The 20,496-nt window shown below is 36.6% G+C and overlaps 1 long non-coding RNA gene across 1 annotated transcript; it reads left to right on the forward strand.

Moving 5' to 3' along the window:
- The first annotated feature begins 1,167 nt into the window (after positions 1 to 1,167).
- On the forward strand, positions 1,168 to 5,311 carry LOC107042775. Its single transcript, XR_001461182.1, has 3 exons — positions 1,168 to 1,356; positions 3,778 to 3,859; positions 4,922 to 5,311. It is a non-coding gene; the product is annotated as an uncharacterized LOC107042775 (long non-coding RNA).
- Positions 5,312 to 20,496: the final 15,185 nt, after the last annotated feature.

Genomic DNA, 20,496 nt, shown 5'->3' on the forward strand with positions numbered 1-20,496 from the left:
TGAGTTCAATCTAATAATTTCTAAAATGGGAAAAAATTCAGCATTGGTTTAGAAAATATTTGTTCTTGAAAACCCTCCATAAAATCGTTAGTTTTTATTGATCCACTAAGGATAAAGGATAAGAGGAGTTTCTAGAATCTAGAAACTTCTTCCTGAAGTTAATTCACTACTTCTTTCTGTGCGTCATAATGAGTTAATGATTCGTCTCCCTCATTTTCTATTGTGGGGCATCAGCAGAAAGATGAATTTAATGCGATGTGCTGCTGGAGCCCCGTAATATCATTCACATGAAATAATGTAGACAATGCTAACATGTTTATGATTTGATTCTTTGTCGATGATAATTTGATAAGTGATTCTTCGTTGCATACCACGGTTATGGTGCTAATATTTATTAATGTAGCATTAAGCGCAATGAATAAATGCAAAAATAAGAATAAGATTCAATTTGAGCAATTGATAATAAATATTAACATATCTCTCATTCCCTGAAAAGCATATAATATTATATTTTTTTTATTTGGAATGTCCAGGTGGAAGGTCATGACTATAAAACTATTCTCGAGAGGGTCCACGCGTGACACTCAGGTCTGTTTTTGTCTTCCTCTTCATTCATCTCTCATTATTATTTTCTTTTTTAACGAGTCACCTTTCTGTTGCCCCCTGACACCCACGTCGTTTCCGGTCGGATCCACCTCTTTTTCCTCTCTCTTCACAATCATCCAAAAAGGAATGACGAAGATGATGATACGAAGATTCAGAGAAGTATCATCGTAAGAGAAATAATAAGAAATATTCAAGAAAAAAAAGATTTTTTTTAGGACCACAGGGTCCGTTTTTTGATGCGCCTCGCCGGTCACTGATAATTGCCCAGTGCTCTCCAACTGTTATTATTAAGCCGATATTTTACCAAGGGGACACACGTTTGCGCATATAATTTGTGAAAGCCCTCTAATTATGGGTTAGTGGCACATACATGCGCAGAGACAGTATATAAAGAGACTTGCGGTGATACGAGGGATGGTACGTTGATATTGGAAGAGAGGATTGGTAGAGAAAAAGGAAAGAAAAGATAAGAGAACGTGGAGTGATGAACGAGGAGTGGGGAAAGAGGATAGAGAGAATGGGCGAGGCACTTGGAGGCCTCACTCGATTCGCCTACGCGTCAAACTGTGGTTCCATTCCTTCGTACTTTATTATTAGCAAGGGCTGTTTTTATTTTCTTTTCACAATTTTCTCCTCCTCTTGTACGGTCTCCATCCAACACTCGAGGGCTCCCCTCCTTCATTCTGGTGCTCCGTAGAGACTAGCCCTCTCTCGCACGAATCCTTCTTCTGGCACACGTGGAGAAAAATTGTAAGTGAGGCTAAATAATAATAATAATGTCTAGAAGATGAAATACATTGGATCGAGATACGCGATAGCATATCGGCCAAGAAAAGTTTTGACCGACTGATCAAAACATCAGGCCGAGCGCACCGCGTATCTATACACAACAGAACTTCCCCCTCCACTACTTCTAAATGATTTACATTCGGTATAATGAAAACTGGACGATAAATCGGGAAAGTATCGTTAGTTATATAAATCGCCTATGAGATTTTCAACGGAGTAACTATGGTATTTTTTGGATTAACGGTANTCGCCTATGAGCTTTTCAACGGAGTAACTATGCTATTTTTTTGATTAACAGTAAAAAAGATACGAGCATAGCAACGGGTTGATATTTACATTCTCGCGATTCACATTATAAAGTCGAAGAATCAAGTTTTGTAACGTTGGCAGCGCCGGTCCAACTGAGCCTCATATCCAACGTTGAAGTGTTGCCACCAGTGCATTTGAATGTGGGTTGTGATGTTGTTATGGAGAACGACGGGAAATTTTCTTCTTCACGTTAAATCACTTATTAGAATCGAATGGAAAATCGACTCGATGTTCTATTTTGTTTTCTTTTGTTTTTGAAAATTCGAATTTCATCCCGCCCTATCCATATTCATATGCGGACCTCGGACATAAAGGTAGTTTATGCACTGTTTGTGAGGTTGTCGGTTTATGTTTGGAATGTGACAAAAGTGAGATGTATCGAAAATATTGTGTCATAAACTATTAAATGTCCATGAATAGTTAAAGTCGAAAAGAAAATATTTATTTTTCTCCAAGTGTAACAGAAAATGTTTTCATTCCGTGGAAAAAAATTCTCTAAATTAAGTGACAGTGAAATGCGAACAATTTTGTGATTATTTAGGAAAAATTAGTAGGAGACGGTGGGATTAAATGGACACTTTGAACCCTTTTCAAAATGTTGATGTCTTATTTAAGTGTTGATGAAATAGATTTTTTTTTTAAATTAAAGTACAGTCAGCCCCTTTGTAATGAGCTTAGACTGAGCTCAATCGATAAATTTGTTCCTTGGTTATAAATATTGAAACAAGAAGTCAGAAGAGTCCATTTCACCCAATGTTTCCCTAATATTTTTAAAAACAAAGAAAACAAAAACAGATGTTTTCAAAAAGAATTCTTTGTAAACATTTTGTTCGACTATTCCTATAAGGAAATCAATTCATCTCTCCAAGAAATACAATCCACATAGGAATCATCAGAGCAAAAATTGAATGAGAAACTGAATCAAGTCAGAAAATGATTAATAGATGATTAAAAATTGAAATTCGGTGGAAACAATAAATCTGGAGTAGAACTGTTTAGTTCCCTTCAATTTTCGATTTAAAAAATGTTCTATCTTATGAAAAATTAATGANTTTTTTCAACCCCCCCCCCCCCCGAATACATCGCGAGGGAACCACGGGTTCTCAACGACAATCGTAGATCCAACGATTCGTCGGGGTTGGCCACAGGTACTATTATAATAAAACACAAAAACAAATGTTTTTGTAAAAAAACTGGGCCAAGAAAAAATTTTGTTTGATTCCTACTGGGAAGTCGAAATTTTTGAAAAATACATAGAAATAAAAGAGGAAGCCAAGTCAGGAATTTTGAATAATTGGTGATAGTGCACAATCAGGTTTCCATAACGTTCTTGGTGGGGAGTTTTTCAACTCACTGTCTGTATCAATCTAATCCTCCATCCTTTGATCCGCGCCAAGGACGTTGGTCCTGCTCCTACTGATTTTTTATTTCATGGAGAATTTTTTTAGAATACTTATTCCATTGAGAACTATTTTTCTAATAGAAACCTGATTGTACACTAACACAATTTATTCAAAATTCCTGACTTGGCTTCCTTTTTTATTTCTATGTATTTTTCAAAAATTTCGACTTCCCAGTAGGAATCAAACAAAATTTTTTCTTGGCCCAGTTTTTTTACAAAAACATTTGTTTTTGTGTTTTGGGGGGGGGGGCGTTCGAAAAAATAAAATTATGGGGAAAGTCTTTATCATGTCTATCGTTCCAAAGTGAGTTAAGAAATGATTGAATGATCAAAACAGATTTTACATTTTCCATTCAATAAAAAAATCATCTGATCTCGAGGAAAACCTATTCAAAAGTTTTTTTTTACTTCTGAGTAGTTGAGAGATTATGGTGAGAATGTAACTGAGATAGGGTGATAATGAAATTAAGAATACGAGTAGGTTCCATTATAATCACTATTGAAGAGTTTCCTGGAGTGAAGATGCCCCTTGCAATCGCGGCAGTCCATTTAAAGCTCTATCTGACACGAATATCAATGTTTGATTCTTTTTCTCCTCTTTCATTTCTCAACTGCACTCTATATTATCTTTGACGATTATAAATGATAGTCTCTGTGGTGTTTGTCCATAGGCATCTGACACAGTAGCAGGGTCCAAGCGGTGAGAGGTCCAATGGTGAAAAGTTCGGACCTTTCACTTGGAGTTTGATTGACGTGAGCATAATGACAATATTCCACTGAGTGGTTGTATCCTAAATGATGGTTGAACCTTGCCGTAAATTACGTACGCTCCAGGTTTTCAACGAGTTTTCTCTCATTTATCGTTAAAAATCACGCGGCGATCGTTTCACTCTCGAAAACGGTGAAATAATGCTGCGAAGATAAAAATGTTGGGATCGATGATTACTAAAAGTCTAAGCGCAAAAAGAGAATTATTTTTGTCATTGTTTTCCCTATTTTACTCCTGACGAAAAATGAGAGTAATTAAGGGCCATCGATAGGTATTCCTACAAAGTGGGATTGATTTCACAGAGTTCCACAAAAATTTAACCCGAAAAGAGTATTTATTAGTTCTTATGAGATAAAAATGGCCAGAATTCTATAAATGGTTTTAAGAAACACAGGATTATATATTTTTTGTTTTGATTGCATAACAAGTGAATGTGATTGCAACTTCGCAGCGTGAGATTAACAGACACCTGCGGGCGGATCAAGTCCGAGTCTGCGATAACACCACATTGCACCTGAAACGAGAATACGTGCGACTAAAATGTGCGTGGGGTTTGCCATATGTCGTTCTCTCTTTAACACCTGAAATACCATTCAAAGTACATGTCTATATGGACCACAACTTGATCAAAGAGTGGTGGCCCTCTTAAATCAGGAAACGTTGTTAGAAACACTGACAGATCGTGAATAACACTTTCACTTCAATCCGGCCAATGCTAGTCTCATTCGATTTAATGAGTTATGTTATTTCAAAAACATAATGAAAATAAATAAAAAATCATTCGACCATTCTAGTGAGGCGTCCAGGGCAATTGATAAAACTTGCACGTGGGTGTTGACCATAAAATCTATACGAGACGAAACTGTGTGAAATCAATTACGTTGCACTCATGGGTAATAGATCCAGGCGTGGTACTGACTAATAGAATCATGGTTTCCAAAGGAAAAATCACGGCTCAATATCATACCATCACTTGGGCTATTCTAAAGTTTTTAAATCTTTATTGCTGTTTCATCCTTTCCTTTTAATCGTCAAGTATTTCTCAGACATCCTCGCTCTAACTCATCATCCAAGTGTCTGAACAAAGTCTACGGGCGTTGGGTATACGGCTGAGTCCTACAACCGTACGGTCCATCAGAGAAAGGCAGAAAAGCATGGCTGCAGGGGCGAGGAGTCGAGTGAGGAAAAAAAGTAACCGAAGCGAAAAATTGACCAAGAAGATCGCCTTCGAAACTTCAATATACTGACGGTATGTTTGTTTTCTGGTGGGCGGGTCCCAGGGGCCAAGAGCGCACGCGCGGGATTCTCCGGGCCCAAGCTGCAAGTCACGAGCCAACAATACTACAAATAATAACAAACCAGAGGCCTGTGATGTTCGAAGATGAAAAAAAAAACGGCTGAAAAACAGAGAGGCATCTTCTTAACCGGCTTGTGGCTACTAGGCTACCCCCTGGTTAAGCTTTAACCACACTAAATGTCTTATTTGAATCATCAAATTCAATTGGAAAAAAATTATCCAATCTATTTCTCACTATGAACAGACCGAATAAATATACTGTCTGAATATATTTGGTTCAATTATTCCATAGAAAATCAGCTGAATCAATTTCTTCTCGTGGAAGTTTCTAGACCACTGGCTTGAGTATGTTGTATAGAAATAAGGAGTCACTGTGAACGATCCTTAAATCGAAATAGCCAGCATGCGTTGATCTTCCCCGAGCGTATTGCATTCCCATGGTGGCTACTACCGCGGTCCCCGTTGGCCACAGCACCGTGAGTACAGACTGTGGCTACTGCCGTCATTGCCAGAGCCTGCACAACGGCCCACCCACCACGCACGATCTCCACCGGGAGCGCTTTGCTACTGGTATTGAATCCGGCGTATTGTTTTTGCCCCGGTCATGAGCGCAGAAAGATTATTTGTATCTTCAGTGAACCACAACTTCTCTTTCATTTTTTTCTGGAAGAGGTAGCGTATTCCACTTGATATGAAATAAAAAGTAGAACAGAATAATGTGGATATTAATTCACGACAAAAATAAACTATGTGAGAAAAGGTAGACTATGATGAGCCGGTACAGATGAACATGAACGAGAACTAAATGAAATAAAATAAATGGACAAAGGGTAAGAAATATAGGGAGTCAGAAACAGAGGAGGAAGGTGAAAAAGTGTAAGTGTACTCCTGTATGGTCGTAATGGTACCTAATACGGCAACTTATACATATATATATATATATATATATATATATATATATATATATATATATATAAAAGTTGCTTCGGTAAAGAAGGACGTATAGTTTATAGTGATTACATGGGGTCAGGTCCTGGCAATAAACCATGGTGGACACAGCGGTCCAGCACAAACTCATCTTGCTCAACTAATACAAGCGCAGTCCCAGGTATATTCTCAGTAACACCGAATTTCCCACCACTGGCAAATGATCGGGATCTCAATGTTGCGCTTACGCTCTCTCCACTGAACTCCCCATAGGCCAGTTTAACAAAGGCAAAAAAGGCAGTAACACTCTTAGGCCAAGAACAAAAAGCAGACGCAAAGTACTCGATGCTAGATGACTCCGCACATGTGGGTACAAAACCGAGACGTGAAAAGGAGTGGAGGGAAGGAGTATCAAGTGCATGAGGATGATGGGAGATGGGAAGAGTGAGTCCGTTGGCCACAACACCAGGAGCCATCCTACTGGAATTTAAATAATAATTATAGTGTTTAGTATCATGCGAGGGAGAATATGGGTGAGTTCCATCGCTCCTTTGGCTCTTTCCCGCGTCATATTCGTAAGGGAAGATATTACTATCGAGGCATCAACAATCTCTCACCTCTACCCGTTGTACAGCAGACCATCTTCTCTTCCAGTAGCCACTTCAGATAATAGTATGGTTCATATACTACCTTTTTCTTGGGGTCTGGGATCACATCAGAATCTTTATCGAATTACCAACGACTGAATGATGATCGTATTTCTCCCAGCTGTTTGGTTATCGATTTTTTCGGTAGATTCTTATTGTAAACTAATATCGAGAATCATGCTGGGTCCCCTCTTACCTACTCCAAAATACTATCCAACAATATTCTGTGACGTCATAAGATGTAGAATGCTATATCAGTAGTGAAGTGGTAAAACGACTTAAGTCGACTCATCTTCCAGTTGAATTTTTGAGGAATAGACGGAGAGAAATTTTTTTGAAAAATTCCAGTGCTAGCACGGGAAAAGAGGCGCTAAGTAACGGCCAGGAAAAAATTCGAGTGCCGGCACTAGAAATTTTATTGGAGAAAACGTGAATTTTTCCCTGTATTTCGGTGAAAATTTCACAGAAATCCCCAGAAATTTTACCAGAAATACCAAGAAATTTTACCTTAACAGGACTAGAATTTTTCACAGTCGGCGAATTGTAATTTTTTCCAGTACTCGTACTAAAATTTTCTTGAAAATTTCTCTCCGTGTATTTTCGAATCTAAGGGAGATAGCGAAATTTTCGTAATTACATTTGTTATAGCACTAAATCGCCTCTACAAAAAAGATTTCAACAATAATTTTGCTACCTCCCTTGAATTCCGAGATATTCTTTGAAAACTGGTCAATACTCAAAATTGACTTGTACCGTTTTCCCACTTCGGTACTAATAAAAACTCCGGTCTTTTGGGGGTTTATATACCCGCGTCCCCCTTCGCCGTCTCACCCGTCAACTTTCCTCTCAAATATAGCTCGCATATTTCTTGGATATTGTATATTTTGCCGTAGACATAACGAACATATTTGAAATATATCTGCGGATATATTTTTTTCTCATGAGGGACATTTTTCTATGTTTCATGACATTTTGAGTCATTCCCATAAAAAATAACACTAAAAAAATTACGTTGACAAAACTTACATTCAAAAGTAAAAATCATAAAACTAATTTACATTCGAGTTATTTTATCATCTAGATAGAAGGGATGAAACATACTCAGTAAGGGTTGACCCACATTCTTTATTTGTTTTTCATCAATGACTTGGAGTGAAAGATTTCCTCCCGAAACCATTTCAACAAAATGCATGAACAAACTAATAATGGCAATAAAAATCGAGAGGCCATTCACAGGCGTAATCGTGGTGTCACTCGCTAATGTAATCAATTCTAATCCCAGTGAAATCAATTTAATCATTGTAATCACTGTAATTATTTGTAATCAGTGAAATCTTCTGTAGTTGCTCCTGGTGAGACCGTGAATTTTTTTTTTAATTTTCGAGCGCGGCATTTCTACCAACGGTAAGTCTCAGAGATCCCTGGATCAATTTTTCTTGAAATCCCAGATGTTTAAGGTTCAGAACCTTGCATAGCCAATGCGTTTTGCAAAAAGCATTTGTCCGTAGAAAATTGATTCAAAACAGTTGAAATTTCTTCTTATTCTGGAGAACCAATGCCTGAATTATCTCTGAATTATTTGCTGATAAGTTTCATTCTCAAACAATGGTAGATATTCAGTAAATTGATTTTGCTGATAGCACTTATAAATGCCCAAATTTTTGGATGGAGTGATGGAGACTGCATTCTTCTGCTCTAATCCCCGCCCCTCTTTCTTCATTTCTTTGCAGGTTCTAATAATTAATTATTCCATGAATTCATATTTAACGATGTTCAGGTAAAAAAATGCAGCCAATGTTTCGAAATTTTTTAAGTACATTCTTTGATATATCTCGATGCTGTGCGTAGAGTTTCAGATTGCTGAGGTTAATGGTTCAAATGGAATAAATTATTTTAAAAAACGCAATTTAACTCGTGTTCTTATGGGGAATGTGGAAAAATGCATAGACTGAATGTAAAAATGCAGCCAATGTCACGAAACTTCGTCCACGTGCAACATTTTAATGAATACATTTTCTGCAAAAGAAAACATCGGTTGGATTCGTTTTTTAGCCAAAATTGACAAAAAAACACTAAAAATCCGAATTTTTACGTGCGCAGCTGTGAGTTGCGACAACGTAGCACGTGCCGATTGTGTGGGGGTAAACGCGATAAATGCAAAGATGAATAAAGGATCGTTGTGGACATCATGATATCCGAAGATAATTTTCCCGATAATAGATATCAATGAAATTCATGAAATTTTTGCTCTTTAACAGACTTTCCCTTGAGAGAAACCATTATTTCTGCAGTAATCTCTGTTTGAGATTAAGCCGAATACAGAGACACCACTTGATACTGTCACTCATGTAAAAATCATTTGTGAGTCCTCACTTCACACAGAAATCCTGGAATTCATTCACTATTATTTTGCTCTTCGATAGTAAATTATAACGACGTGGGTGATGAATTTTTTGGATAACCGTATATCAATGGCAAAAATTGATATGTGTTTATGCATGTGACTACGTACAGCGAGAACCCTCCATAGAGTATGGCAGGCCGACCAACTCTGAGAAAAAACAACTGGCGTTGGGCCGACGTTGCCACATTTTTTACACAAATTAATTATTTTCCATTTATTATTAAAACTGCGTATAAAATTTTTTTGACGCATGTAGGATGTAGGAAAAAAATTAAATAGTTATAAAAAATATTATATGACTACAGAAGAATGTGAATATGGTCGTATTATTCAATTAAAGGGAACCGCATTTTCGTGTTCAGGAATTGGTTTTCTGCAGGAATACAATCGATTCCCTTCCGCCACACCTCCTACATTCCGTCGTCGCCTAGACATCGTTAATAAAAGGCTATTCTTTGTGATTTCAATGATTACAGATTTTTGGTAATCACAGAATGTAATCGTCGAAATCATTTGTAATCATGAAATCACATTTTGTGCTCTTGGCAATCTCGGTTATCACATAGGCAATGGTAATCAGTGTAATCAGTCCGGCAATCCTGGGTAATCGATTACATTTTGTAATCGCGGTGTCACCCAATTCGCCTGTGAATAGCCCCTCGATAAAAATTTAAAATGATCATGTAACCGTTTAAACATTACATTCATCCCTATCCACGCACATGAAGATTTCACTCCCGGATTTATGGCGCATTAATCATTTGTCTTCCATAAACGTCTAAATTTTCCTAAGAGGAAATCATGATATGATTTAAAATGAATATCCTCCCCCGAACAGGCGTGCGATCCCACAGGAATTCAGGAAGCCACCACATCACACTGGTCACTGTAGCTTGAGTACAGCAGTGAAACTCATCACCAGACTGACAGCCCCGTCTATTATCGCTCCACGTGCAGTTTAATAGTTTAGCCATTTTTATTTGAGCTCAACAGGGCCTGCCTCTTTCGCACCCAGAAGGTGAGATTCTATTGCCCCACGGCCGCAATGCCTGTATGTGATGTTACGGCCTTGCTTTACGAATGTATTAATAAAATTTATTAGCCAGCGTAAGTGTGCGGACGTACGCGTTAATGGATTTTGAACCAGCGTAGCGCAATAGCCCCATGTGAATCACCGGTAGGAACATATGCCCTTGGATGATGGTGGTGAGAAAGATAGTTTACGAAAATCGTCCATTGCATATGGCTGATCATACTGATTCGTTCTGCTTCTGCCTCCTTCTCAAGCATAAAGTATATCGGATGGTTTCCATTAAATAAAACACGGCGGCACAGTTTTTTTACTCTGCACAAATGTAATAATGATTGCTGCCAAATGGGAACCGATTCTCAATTTTTCCGGATTTTCCAATTTACATATTATAAATAAATGGAAATAGATTGTTCTTAAAATTGTGTATACATCTTTGTCAATTTAGGGAGAAAATCTTTTTTGTTTGAGAATTATAATTCTTATTAAAATGTATAAATATATAAATATATAAATATATAAATATGAGATTCAAGACTGTCTTAGCATTGAAATGGTTGTGCCTAAAATAGTTCAAACTTCATGTGTTTGAGGAACACTTCGTGTCCGTCAAACGCCGTTCACGGACATTGTGAAGAAAAATTATGTGTGTCATTTGGCCGAAAACAATTTTTCTGGCGAATACACTCTAAAAAAAGATTACTTCTGATAAGTAGGAAAACTACTTGTATTCAGTACCGAGGCGTTTCTGGAGAAAAGCTAATTTTTTTACTTGGTCCAAGTCGAAAATCGACTGAATACAAGTTTTATGCTCCAAGTACAATTAGCACTGGTGACAAGTACCAACTGTACTCATCATCAGTACTGAAAGTACTTGTACTGAGTACCGAGCTGTACTTCTCAAAAGTAAAAAAAAAAATTGAGACAAGTAGTAATAGTACTCAAATCCAGTACCAATGAATTTTCGCGGAATATTACAGTAAGATTCATCATACAATGGAGATCGTTGAAAAACGAAGAATTAATGCAAATCAAATTATGGTTTATTGTTCGTTTGCCCCTCAAATGCTTGAAAATTGAAATGTACTGGACTACAGTCCAGTGTAATAAATTCTCGAGCTACAGAGATTTTTTTTTCAAAATTTTTCAAAAGATGTGTAGAATAACAATTACCAATTAAGTTTTCCAAATTTAATTTCCAAATAGTCCTTTTTTTTAATAACAAAAAAGGTAATATTTATGCGAAATAGCCAGCAAAATAATTCTCAAAATAATTGTTATATTTTATATTGAACAAAAAAATTGAAGTATTAATCTTTTGAGCTATCTTGTGTGAAAATTGCAATTTCATTATGCGACAAAGAATGAAATTGCCTATTTAGAAGTCGAATTTTGAAAAAAAGTAGCTCGTAACCGTTATTCTAGACATCTTTTGAAAAATTTACAAAAGGAAACCCCTGTAGCTCAAAAATTGAGTACACTGTGCTATTTTTCTTCATTTTCAAGGTCTTGGGGGCAAATAAACAATAAATAATCGTTTTTTTTCCCACTTATTCTTCGTCTTTCAACATATATAAATAATCAATCATCAATGTGTGATAAATCTTACTGCAATATCTCGCGATTTTTAAACTCATCGTAACCTCCCCTCGATGAAATTTGGTCATTGTCATCTGAGAATGATAATGATAATGATAATGAGAACGATAATGAGAATGATAATTAATGATATGAAATTCCCCAACAAAATAACCAACCAAAAGTACTGGAATCAAGTCATAAAAGTACTCGCGAGAAGTAGAAAAATTACTTGCTCCAAGCATTAAAAGTACTTGTGAGAAGTAAGAAAAATGCTGACAGGAAGTAATAAAAGTACTTCCTCCTAGTACTTTTCCTACTTGCTTAGCAAATATTGTACTTCACCCAAGGACATGAAAAGTACTTGGGACAAGTAGTTTCCCAACTTTTCACAAGAAAACTTCTCCCAAGTAGAATTCAGTACTGGTGAGTAGTAACTTTTTTTTAGAGTGTATGTGGTTGAAGGACGGACCTAAGGGGAGGTCTATATTTTTTGTTACAACGTTCGTGAGCGGCTTTTCAACAACGCAGCTTGCGTGAAACAAGGCTTCACGAAGGCTTGACGAAATAGTATATTTCGTCATTAGGCTGCAAAACACCGAGCCGAAGCCGAGGGTTGCAATCATATGAGCTAGAAAACTTTGTTTAGGTCGTATGTCGAATGATATTTTTTGCCATAACGGGCATAGGCGGCAACTTACGAATGCGTAGCATTCGTAAAGCGCTACCTTACGGCCGGAATGACGAAAAAAGTTATTTCCTATCTCATATTGAGCATATATAATACATGCCAATGAGTCCATTTACGTGCTTTCGACGGGCTACTCATGATAAAATCTTCACATACTCTGAATTAATTACACATATTGAGTGAATTAACTGCCCTCCCTCCTCTCTATTTTTACTATGACAGAATGAGAGAAAAGTATTATCCAATTTCGAAAAATCCAAAACTTCACAGCTCCTCTCCTTTTCTTGTCATTTGAAATTTCGCAATAGCTTTACATTTGTTTTTCACTAGGAGATCTCCAGAATTATTCGATATTGTCCGAAGGCTTCTTTGCAAACAAATGAAAGTATCATTGAGCTTGAGAGAAATGTTTTCAACTCGAGTGTTGTCGAGATGACTAAGTTGAATAAGGTACGTTGTAAGAGTGTTATTGTTCATTTTGCGTCAGTGATAAAATATCTTTTATCGAGTTTACATAGTGTCATTCACTATGGTGTATTCAGCTAATGAATGCGTGGATATTTTACTCATATTGGCTGAGTGGGGAGAAATGTATTGGAGAGCGATACGATTGTATGCACAACGCTATCCAAATTCACCACGATATCCTTCTGCTGCAGTCATTCGCTAAATCGAACAAAATTGTCGGCACACTGACAGGAAGGATTAGTTATTATTAACGAATGGTTTTGGTTGGAGACGAGGGTCTATTCGGTCTCACCAAATGTTCATTCGTTAATAGTTAGCAAATGCCCATTTGAGAAGGCTTATTTGACTCGATNTTTTAGAGTGTATGTGGTTGAAGGACGGACCTAAGGGGAGGTCTATATTTTTTGTTACAACGTTCGTGAGCGGCTTTTCAACAACGCAGCTTGCGTGAAACAAGGCTTCACGAAGGCTTGACGAAATAGTATATTTCGTCATTAGGCTGCAAAACACCGAGCCGAAGCCGAGGGTTGCAATCATATGAGCTAGAAAACTTTGTTTAGGTCGTATGTCGAATGATATTTTTTGCCATAACGGGCATAGGCGGCAACTTACGAATGCGTAGCATTCGTAAAGCGCTACCTTACGGCCGGAATGACGAAAAAAGTTATTTCCTATCTCATATTGAGCATATATAATACATGCCAATGAGTCCATTTACGTGCTTTCGACGGGCTACTCATGATAAAATCTTCACATACTCTGAATTAATTACACATATTGAGTGAATTAACTGCCCTCCCTCCTCTCTATTTTTACTATGACAGAATGAGAGAAAAGTATTATCCAATTTCGAAAAATCCAAAACTTCACAGCTCCTCTCCTTTTCTTGTCATTTGAAATTTCGCAATAGCTTTACATTTGTTTTTCACTAGGAGATCTCCAGAATTATTCGATATTGTCCGAAGGCTTCTTTGCAAACAAATGAAAGTATCATTGAGCTTGAGAGAAATGTTTTCAACTCGAGTGTTGTCGAGATGACTAAGTTGAATAAGGTACGTTGTAAGAGTGTTATTGTTCATTTTGCGTCAGTGATAAAATATCTTTTATCGAGTTTACATAGTGTCATTCACTATGGTGTATTCAGCTAATGAATGCGTGGATATTTTACTCATATTGGCTGAGTGGGGAGAAATGTATTGGAGAGCGATACGATTGTATGCACAACGCTATCCAAATTCACCACGATATCCTTCTGCTGCAGTCATTCGCTAAATCGAACAAAATTGTCGGCACACTGACAGGAAGGATTAGTTATTATTAACGAATGGTTTTGGTTGGAGACGAGGGTCTATTCGGTCTCACCAAATGTTCATTCGTTAATAGTTAGCAAATGCCCATTTGAGAAGGCTTATTTGACTCGATGTTCACCTTTCAAGTGAACCATTCGTTAACTATTAACGAATATTCATTTGGTTATATTGAACTCTACCATTCGTTAATAGTTAATGAATCTCGTTTGGAATAAATGAATGAGTATATCAGTGCAGGGAAGAATTTGGCAATGAAGACGCCAGCAAGGGATGAATCCTGACGATTCACGTAGCATTGCTGTTTTACCAATGATACACATCAATCATTACATTAGTTTACGGGGCATTGGACGTGATTTAGGAGTACCACGTAGGACGACCCACAGATTCTTGAGAAATTAATAATATCATCCTTACCATATCACACGGACACAAGTATTATCTCTCCAAGATATGAAGAACCGCATCAACTTCTGTTGCTGGACTTTAGGAAGATTTTATGAAAGAATTTGTTGATGGTCAAGTGATTGGATCCTATTTCTTTGGAACTGTTAATTTCGATCAAACTGTTAACGTCATGAGATATCGACTATTTTTGGAAAATTAATTATCAGCTCTCATGCAAAATAAGCATTTAGCACCAAGACAGCGGGCATTGTTCCTGCGCGGTGCACCGCCGCATTTCTCTGGATCTTCGAGAGATCGAAAGTATGAAAGATGGAGTGTACACCAATCGATCGATAACCCATGCCGATTTGCAAGGACGGATGAGACATGCAATCACGAATATTCCACACAGGGATTGGCATAATTGTAAATTATAATTTATATTACGTAATTATTCGGATAATCCATAAGTCGAAGAGATGATTTTTCAATTAATTAAGCAATGAATAATCTGGTCCAAAAATTACCAATTATTTTACTAATCGACAATTGGTATCAATACTGACTCATTTTTTGATGAATGAATAATGACCCATTAACCATTATCAATTAATTAGTCAATTATTGATAAAAATAAAAAATTAACCGATTAATGAATAAAATGTTAAACCTGTTTGATCTTTTCTCCATTATTTAAAAAGGAATTAATTGAATTTGGAAACTTATGATTAACTTCGACGGTGATTAATTAGCATTCCGAAAAAGACAATTATTCATTCAATGAGTAATTTTTATGGAGAGATTATCCATTATTTACCTAATATTTAATTAGAATCAATAATTATCCAATATTCTGATTAATTGTCAATCAGACCAAGACAACTTTTGATACTTGAATCAATTCGTGAACGAAACGAAGTGGACGTTCCTTAGGTAATTGGCGTGATGAATTTTTTTATTATTTCATCAATAGATAATTATTGCTGCATATTATTCAACTATTCAATGAATCGTCAATGATTCTCCAATATTATCCAATAGTTCAATCAGTGTAAGAATTTAACAATTCTTGATCGTGGGAAAACTACTAGGAAACCACGGCAGCAATTTATTTCAGTTATATTCTGATATTGTTAATGGTAATTACATAATTCATTCATGAAAAATCCTTTTCTTAGCAATTTTCAATTTATTCTCCAGGAAATTTCGAGAAAACTAGTGGAGCGATTCGCTTCAAAATCTAATCAGTTCTAAATTACACGAAGACCTTCCGATTACGTCATCGATCATCTGGAACGCACAATTCATTCGGAAGAACTCGTCACACTCACACACATAGACATTTTGTTCAAATGTGTTCTAATCATGTTTAAACTCCTTAAAACATGGAGAAATGGTGACAATAGATCGGGTAGTTGATTGGAAATGTTTAATTTTAATGGACGAATTTCAATGAATTAACTGGATAAACAAATAATCCGTGGTTAAAATTATCCATTGATCAGTTTAGTGGATCGATATTCATACTCATTGATGACTAATCATAATAGTAAACTAGCAAACGGGCATCGCGCGCCTGTTGCTAGATTAGTTTATGCTATATTATTTCATTTAATTTTTTCGTCTATTGCGTCTTCACGATTAGATTAAGTTAATTTGATTCATTCTTATACTTATTATATACAGGGTATCCCAAGTTGATTTGTACGGCTAAATAAGTAGCGAAAAAGTAGTTGAACGCGAAAATGTTTCAAACCAAAGTTATCCACGTACGAGCGCCACCCCGGCCGCAAGCGGGCGCTTTCCTGTCAGATTCAATATTCCTTTTTTCAATTTATTGTTCATAATCATTCTAATGGCAAAAAGCAACGCAACCGATGGAAATAATATGTCCCAATTTATTAGCTTTAAATATTGTTAATTTTTCATATTGCAATAAATGAGTTGCGCATGTGCTGTTTGCTATGCTCACTGAATAAAAGTTCGATGATAATTATAATCCACTTTCCTCTCGAACGTAAGCCAGAGAGTAGATTTCTGGTGAACACTCTTACAAATTTTGATAATTAGTTCACTCTTGAATTCAATTAATCCGTTGTTCATATCATCAATATAATTCCACGCTTAGAATATCATCACCTAATATTTTCAGCGCCAAATTAAAAATTAAAGTTTTAAATGATTGTTTGACTTCTGCTCTATCCTTTTTTGAGAGTTTGAAATTCACATTAATGATTCAGATAATATTACATGACTAGGGGGCTTCGCCCCCTGCTCGCTTCGCTCGCCAACCCCGGGGGGCTTCGCCCCCCCGCTTGCTCCCCCCCAATCCAACTGTCAGCCCCCCCACCGCGTTTGANTCGCCTGAATTGTCTTAAATTTTGCCCTTATGTTTTTATTATATAGAGAGAAATATATATAAAATCACCCTGTGACCTGTCAGGATTGGATTGGCTTGAGTCACATCAGGTCACGTCAGGTCGGTTGGGGTCACGTCGGCTCGGGTCACGTCGGGTCGACTCGGATCATGTCAGGTCGGCCCCAGGACCACATCTGTGTCGCCCCAGGGCCGCCTCTGTCGCCACAGGGCCGCATCTGTCGCCACAGGGCAGAATCAAGCGTCGCCTGAATTTTGAGCGTCGCCTGAATTTTTGGGCTTATTTTTTTATTATATAGAGAGATTATCATCATTTTTATTATTTGCAGTTCTGAAATATTGAGGAAAACCTTTTTTTGTTTCATCATATCAGAAATTTTTAATATAAATATTTTTACTATTTGTTCAAAGTGAAACAATCGATTATCATTTTTCACTATGTTGCATTCAGATTCTTCTATACTTAAGATAAAAAATGTCAGAATCTCTCATAATTCTAACTATTGATTCTAATTAACTCTGAAGGAAACCCCAGTAAACGCACCATTGGGGAAGTTGAATCATTTTATTTTCCTGTGGCCTAAATGATTTGGGCAATTATAATTTGTTTATCAATCGAAATACAGAGTGATTTGGTACAGAATATTCATCGTTTAAATGAGAATTCAAGTAACTTGGAAAGTTCTCCGCTTCACATATGCTAGTTAAAAGTGTTGAATTTCATTAAATTTGCAGTGAAATTTGAAATTTCACGACTTTTTCCTCTCAAACTGAAGTAAATGTCTCTTGCCTGAAAATTACTATACGTATGAAAAAATGCTATAGGATTTCCTATAGAAAATCCTATGGAGAATTCGCACATTTCCTATAGGATTTTTCTGATAGGATTTCCTATCGGATTGCCCACAGGATTTCCTATAGGATTTCCTATAGGATTCCCTGTAGAATTTCCTATCAGATTTGTGACCCTAATCCTGACCCTTGTGACCGATTGGTTTCGAGTCTCAATTTTGTATGTTACTTTCTATAGAAAACCCTATAGTGAATTCTATAGGGAATCCTATGGAGAATTCGAACATTTCCTATAGGAAACTATATAGGATTTTTTCATACGTGTACTGAACTGTCCATAACATTTAAAAAAATTTTCCAACACTATAATTACTACTAACTCATAATTATTACGGAACATTTTTTAGTATATTAGAGTACAAGGGCACAAATTTCATTTTCAACAAATGTGTAGTTTACAGGCCGAGCCGAAGGCGAGGTCTGTACACACATTCGTTGAAAACGAAATTTATTACCGAGTGCTCTATAATATTTTATGTCAAGTCGTGCAGAAGTCGAGTTTTGAGCAAGCTGCGCGAAGCGCTTCTGCACGACTTGACATAAAATATTATAGAGCACTAGGTAATAAATCTCGTTTTCAACGAATGTGTGTACAGACCTCGCCTTCGGCTCGGCCTGTAAACTACACATTCGTTGAAAACGAAATTTGTGCTCTTGTACTCTAATGTACTATTCAAAAAAAAAATAGAAAGTCGACTGTGCTGAGTATGGTCGAAAAATTGCGATTTTCGGAGACCACGACTTTTTTGCTTCCGAATGGAAGCTTTGCAATCATGATTTTTTTCGATTTCTGAATTTTGAATGGAAATGCCTAGAAATATCACGAAACTACTAATAAAATTTGGTAAAAATGAAAATAGGGAAGATATACGTGCAGAGTAGCAGTCATATGTAATCTGTCAAATGGCTTCTGTCGCATTGCCTGTTTATTTAACTAATTCAATAATAATATATTTTTCACTTTAAAAATAATCGTTTCTGAATTGTAACGAATTTTTCCCCTTTCAAAATTTCACCAAAATTTAATTGGATGCCTAAAAATTATCTTCTGAAAGTTTGAGCCATTTCCATTATTCATTCCTAAGAATGTTGGAAAAAAGCAATTATTTGTAGAATCTCGTTCGAAAGACGCTGATTATCCATGCTTTATTTTTAAACTTTTCCTAGCCAATTCGATGAAGAAATTGGACCATTGAAAATCTGTAAATCTGTAAAGTATTTCGACGTTTTCACTTAACGGATAAAATTCGTCAGTTTTGGTATATACCTAAGTCGTGGTTTCATTAAACATAACCTCGATAAACAAAAAATGATTTGGAAAACTAGGAGATTAATTTTGCTGATTCCACCCTTGGCATTCAAGTTAATCTAATTATCAATCACTTCCATTAGTTTGTCAGTTCTTAGCACTTATCACTGACAAATAACTTCTGATTCAACTCATTATAAACAAATACATGTGTAGGAAACATGCTCTGATGTACTTTATGCGTGCCCGGTGTTTGTTTCCTATTTGGGGCTAGAAGTCCGCTTTTAAATTCGCGCGCATTTTCTTGAAACATTAAGGTATCATCTCAATTTCTCCTTCTCATTTCTCCGTAACCTTGCACTAATCAACTGATGCGCTTTTTATATAGGATGACAAAAACGTATAGAAAATTTCTATACGGATTACGTATAGAAATTCTATAGGATTTCCGTATACGATATTTGGATACTTCTATACGAATATTTTCTGTACGAATTATTTCTGTTTATAAATTTTTACATAAATTTTTGTTTTCGTACGAAAGATGTGTAAAGGCTCCAGACAAAAACGTAGAGAAATACCGCAACTCCATACGAAATGTTTCTATATATGTGGGAGTGGATCGTATAGGATCAAATCTATAGAAATCGCATAGCAATGAGTTGCATGAAAAATATCCGTATAGTAATATCCCACCCTGTGAAGTTAGCAGGCCAGGGTCATCAGATCGGGTCTCCACATATCTAAAAAATACGGGCTTTTTACGGGATTTTTTTGTGCAGAAAAATTAAATTTTCTGGTTAAATATTTTGGCCAAAAAATCGATTTTTGTGTTCGGGGTGTTAAGTTAGCAAACCAATGGGGTCGAATCGGGATAATTCGCGCACAATGACATGAAATAAATTACGGGCTAATTTTCTACAGGAAAATAATTTTATTTTTCCGCAATTTTCCTCGAATTTTCAAGGGCGTCAAATGGGGGTCAAATGAGGATAGGGGCAAAACGGGTTCCTCGGATCCTAGCAACGCTGGACATATTCGGGGAAATATGAGCTCCTATTTGAAGTCCATTAAATATTTTCTTCTTAAATATTTTGGCCCAAAAATACGATTTTTGAATTTGGGGTGTTAAGCTAACAGACCACTGGCGTCGAATCGGAATAATTCGGCCACAGTGGCATAAAATGAATTATGGGCTGATTTTCTGCAAGAAAATAATTTTATTTTCCCGGAATTTTCCCCGGATTTTCAAGGGCGTCAAATGGGGGTCAAATGAGGGTAGGGGCAAAATGGGTTCCTCGGACCCTCGCATCGCTGTACATGTTCGGGAAAATATGGGCTCCTATTTGAAGTCCATTCAAAATTTTCTGCTTAAATATTTTGCCTAAAAAAATCGCTGTTTGA

This window comes from Diachasma alloeum, unplaced genomic scaffold (assembly GCF_001412515.2).
Source record: "Diachasma alloeum isolate Michigan unplaced genomic scaffold, Dall2.0 Dall_scaffold_00518, whole genome shotgun sequence".
NCBI lineage: Eukaryota > Metazoa > Arthropoda > Insecta > Hymenoptera > Braconidae > Diachasma > Diachasma alloeum.